The 5,041-nt window shown below is 41.9% G+C and overlaps 1 pseudogene; it reads right to left on the bottom strand.

Moving 5' to 3' along the window:
• Positions 1 to 3,395: 3,395 nt before the first annotated feature.
• Positions 3,396 to 4,765, bottom strand: LOC119251127 (protein DEK-like; annotated as a pseudogene).
• Between the last annotated feature and the right edge of the window lie 276 nt (positions 4,766 to 5,041).

Below are 5,041 nucleotides of genomic sequence, written 5' to 3'. Positions count from 1 at the left end.
CAAGATTTCATCTTTTTCCACAATGGCATAGCATTCCCTGGGTATTTATACCACATCTTCTTGATCTACTCATCTGTTGTTAGCACTTAGGTTGTTTCCTAAGCTGGCGACTGTAAACAGTGCTGCAATGAACATCAAAGAGCACACAATCCTTTGTGGTTTTTTTTGTTAGTTTATTTTTTTTTTTAAAGGCATGTTATTTATTTATTTATTTTTTGTTTGTTTATACATGCACTGGGTACAGTCAGAAGCGCGGGAGGGTGAGAGAATTCACCAGAGCCAGAGCGGGGAGCAGAGCAGGCAGAAGGACCGAAGTACACTGCTGAGGGGAGCAGCGGGCGGCAGGAGAGGTCTGCGCGCCATGTGGGACCCTCCTCCGGTGGCTGGGGAGCAGCCGGGGATCGAACCGGCGCCGCAGAGGCCGCAGGCAGCATCGCAACCCAGCGCTCAACCGCTGCGCCACCGGGGAGGCCCAATCCTTTGAATCAGTGTAGTGGCAGGAATGGGCACAGGACAGGTTCTCTAGGATCCAAGCTGACTGGGTAAAGGAGGAGTCCTGGAGCCCTCGGTGGCTTTTTTCAGGCTTTCATTGAGCTTTACATGCAGTGCAGCAACCAGGTACAGGAAGTGGGGCGGGGACAACGCCGGCAGGCCAATTCCTAGTTCTTACTTAGTTGCTTAATCCATTCATCTGTAATATGTAAACAAGTCAAAACTGTGAAAATACCTACTAACAGTCAACATTTATATCTCATTTTTGTATTTCTGTTCTATGATGCAAAGATATTTTATTTGAAGCACCCAACTGGTTTATCAAAGGCCTAATTTTCTCATAAGGTGCATGTTTTATTTTAAAATTCAGATTATTTAATAAACTGATTAAGACAATGTAAAAGACAGAATGAGTGGTCCATATGTTGATCAACTAGAGTCCTGACTGGCCGTAATTTAAACCCTAACAGCCCCGATTCCAGAAACATTAAATTTCTTTAATGTTACAAGTATATTATCATTTTTGAGAAATATTTTGTCAGAGATTTCCATTATTGCCCTCATATCTTCTGCAATTACACTGGCTACTTTTATAATTACAAAGGTGGCCAAGTTTTCTATAAACATCAGCATTTTACACGGGCAAAAGCAGTTAATAAAAATCAACTCACTTCTCATAAGCCAAATGTGCTTGTATTTAATCCCACTCGAAAAAACTATACGTTTTGATGTGTTGATTTTGGTCTACCTTAAATATAAAATGTTATCTACAGACACTGTTGCAGAGTTATCATTGAAACTATAGATTTGTAACAGGATGGTCCCCAGGAAAGGGGGAGGTTCCAGGTTCCCTGCCCTACCCAAGGGAGGGTGGAGCTGAGCAGGGAGAGAAGAAGCTGCAGAGGAGACCCAGGAAGGGAGGAAGCAGGATGGAGCCAGGAGACCTGGAGGAGGCACATGGAGCCTAGAGACACGTGAAGAAACTGCGCTTGTCTTTTGGTCATGGACTGGGTGACACAGATGTGGGTGAGACCCGTGGGGAGGTGACAGTGGCAGCTTTTATCTTGATTTTGATTTTGCTCTTTTCCTTCCGGGCTTGTCTGGTTGTTTCTGACCCTTTTCTGTGGGTCCCCACTGGAAGATGCTTTAGACTTGTGGCAGGCTTTGGGGCCTTGCTCTGGGCCAATCCCATTTGGATGGAGTTTTATCCACGAGGGGACGGGTAACTTTGGGTGCTTGATTTAAAAATTAGATTCTTTGCCTTTCCTGTATTGTTTCCAAATTGTATTAAAGTTCCTTCCCATTAAAGTCTCATATGTTTTGTGTTGATGCGGCGGATGGCAGAACCCATTTAGAATAGGCAGGTTTGCGGGGTTTGGGCTGCCCCTCTCCCTGCCCTGTAACAGATTGACACTTTCGAAGCAAAGCAGAGAACTGTTCTGTCATTGTTTCCTTCACTAAATCCTGACTTTCGCTGCTCTGTCACACCTTCTGGCTGAACACTGATATGTCATGGTTTATAACTGTAAAGGTATCCTAGCTGTGAGTTTAAAAATTGATCTGTACAGCACTGTTTACAACAGCTAAGCTTTGGAAACAGCCCAAATGCCCAAAATAGATGACTGGGTCAAGAAGATGTGGTACATATATACCATGGAATATTACTCAGCATTCAAAAAAGATAAAAACATGCCATTTGCAGCAACATGGATGGCGCTGGAAGGGATCATGCTCAGCGAAATAAGCCAGAAAGAAAAAGAAAAATACCGGATGGTCTCACTCATAGCAGGAATCTAGAAAACTTAAATAAGGGACCAGGAAAATGAATAACTATAAGAAAGTGAAAATCAAAATCAACAAACAACTATGAACCAGAGACACTCTATGGGGGGTGGGTGGCAGGGAGGGGATGGATTGGGGTCAAAATAAGGGGGTTGCAATTGTATGGGGAATATAAAAATAAAATTTATTTAAAAAATAAAAAAATAAAATCACACACAAAAAAAATTGATCTGCACAAAAGAAATGAAAGAACTTTATATACAACAAATTTGTTTTTAAAAATACAAAAATAACATCTGTCACCTTTGACATGCTGACAATTTGACAAATATACACATGCAGGAGAAAAGTTCTGATTTAGTCATCTGGGCAGCTGAAGCCTGGCTATTTTAAACATGATGAACACCCTGCCATTGAGTTTTACACTGACAGAGATGTGTATTCAAAATATTTCATATACTAAATACTGTGATAATCTCTGCATGTATAAATACCAGTTATAATAGTTTGTGTACTACTTGATTAAAAGTATGTCTTTAGCTAATATAAAGTGCACTAAAAACTACAACTGTTCAATATCTATGACCTTATATAAAGAAATCCGAAATGTACAAAATGACTATAAAAGCAAGGAACAATTATTGCCATGCAAAATTTTAAACTAAAAACTGCACAGAAATGCAATTTTAAAAGGCAAACTCAAATTTACATAACACTCAAGATAAAAGGTCTGCAGTGGGCCTCCCCAGTGGCGAAGCAGTGGAGCGCTGGGTTGCGAAGTTGCCCACAGCCTCTGCAGCGCTGGTTCAATCTCCAGTCTCTAGGTGAGGGTCCCACATGGCACGCAGACCTCTCCTGCTGCCCGCTGCTCCCCTCAGCTGTGTATTTCGTTGGTCTGCCTGTTCTGTTCCCTGCTCTGGTGAATTCTCTCACCCTCCCGTGCTTCTGACTGTACCCAGGGCTTGTATAAATAAATAAATTAAAAATAAATAAATAAATAAATAAATAAATAAATAAATAAAAAAGATCCGCAGTAAGCTCGACCAACACAATGCTTGCAAGGATTTAAAAAAAAAGGAAATACATTCTCTGCTGGTATAACAGTATAAATCAAATCCTTAAATCCATGGAACAAGTCATCTGTCCTCTCTCTCAAGAAATTAGCTCTTTAACAGTTGTTTTTATGAAATCTTTTCTTTCGGTTAAATAGTAAGTGGGATAATTTTCATAAACCTCTTTGCAAATCTGCTTCATTGTGACTTCCTCCAAGTTAGTGTTGGACAGTAATTTCTTTACTGTTTCTTTCAACTCTTCATCTGTAGGAGGTTTCTTCAATTTTTTAATTAAAGGTTCATTATCTGAACTATCCTCAGATTCACTTTCTTTTTTGGAACAGTTTTGATTCTTCTTGGTGGTGCTGCTATCCGCCTTCTTTACATTAGCACTTTTTACAGATCTTTTACCTTTCCGAGTGGCTTTCTGTTTCGGTTTCTCCTTTATAGATGTCTTTTTTTTGGTGGCCCCTCTTCACTTTCTTTATCTTCATCATCTGAAGACTCTGCCTTAGTTTTCTTTTCATCTTCATCACTGCTAGATTTATCTGACAGAATTTCAGGACATTTGGTTCATTTAGTTTTCCTTGCCATTCCAGAACTGTTCCGTTCCTTTTTGTCGCTTTTGCTAGAAGTTTTTTTAGATGTTGGTAATGGTTTGCCAGAAGGCTTTGGATGCATTCAGAAACTCAAGATCCTCTTCACCAATTCACTATTTACACCTGATCGCTCCAAATCAAGAACTTTGCAGGTGCTCTTTAACACGGCATTTCTAAATTTTTTCCAACATTTCTTCCTTCTTTTTACATTGGATATGTCCTTTTTCAAATGGAAAGCCACCGACCCCACCCACATTCTTCTTTAAGGAGGCCACTGTGCCCGGTCTGCTGTAAAGCCGTTTATGCAGATTTCTAAGTTTATCTGTCTTTTTACTGAGAAAGAAATGTATCCTTTCCATTTCACAAAGTTTTTGCCCCTTTCCTTGTGCAATTGTAAATGGCTCTCTTTGTGAAGAAGACACTTGCATTGTCAGCCTTTCTACTTTCTTCTTTTCCCTCTTGCCTTCCACAATGAGACTCTTCTTTTTCTTCCTCCTCCTCGTCCTCCTCCTCATCCTCACTTTCCTCTTTCGGGTCTGGCATTTCAGGTTCCTTCTCGGAAGCGGACTGGGCGGGGGCGCCCTCGCCCTCAGCTGCGGGGCCTGCGGGCGGGAGGAAGCAGCCGTCTGGGGCCTGGCGGCGGGCGGGAGGGCAGGACCCGGCGGCCCCCAGACTTCGCCGACACCCCGGGGCCCGGGGAGCGGCGGGAAACCCCACCCGCAAGTCCCTCTGGGCGGCGCCGGCAGGCGGCCCCTCCGCTCCGCCCCTGTAGAAGCTTTTTTGTTTGATGTGCTTCCGTTGGTTTAATTTGCTTTTGTTTCCTTGGAGCACAGAAGACATTTAAGGCAGTGAAAATAGGCTACATGATGTTATAATGATGGACACATGTCATTAAACATTTGCCTGACACCCATAAACAGGACAACACCAAGAGTGAACCTAAGCCATGGACTCTGAGAGAGTATGATACATGTTCATCACTTGTAAAATGTACCACTCTGGTCTTAACACATGATTTGGACATAATCTGTGCAGTGTTTACACATTGAAAGGACTTTAGTATGATTTAGGTTTGAAAGTATCATTTCATGCACATAGAAGAAAACTTAAATAACA

The sequence above is a fragment of the Talpa occidentalis genome, unplaced genomic scaffold (assembly GCF_014898055.3).
Source record: "Talpa occidentalis isolate TD23 unplaced genomic scaffold, MPIMG_talOcc4v2.1 talOcc4.2, whole genome shotgun sequence".
NCBI lineage: Eukaryota > Metazoa > Chordata > Mammalia > Eulipotyphla > Talpidae > Talpa > Talpa occidentalis.
This window is presented reverse-complemented; position numbering and strand designations above follow the sequence as displayed.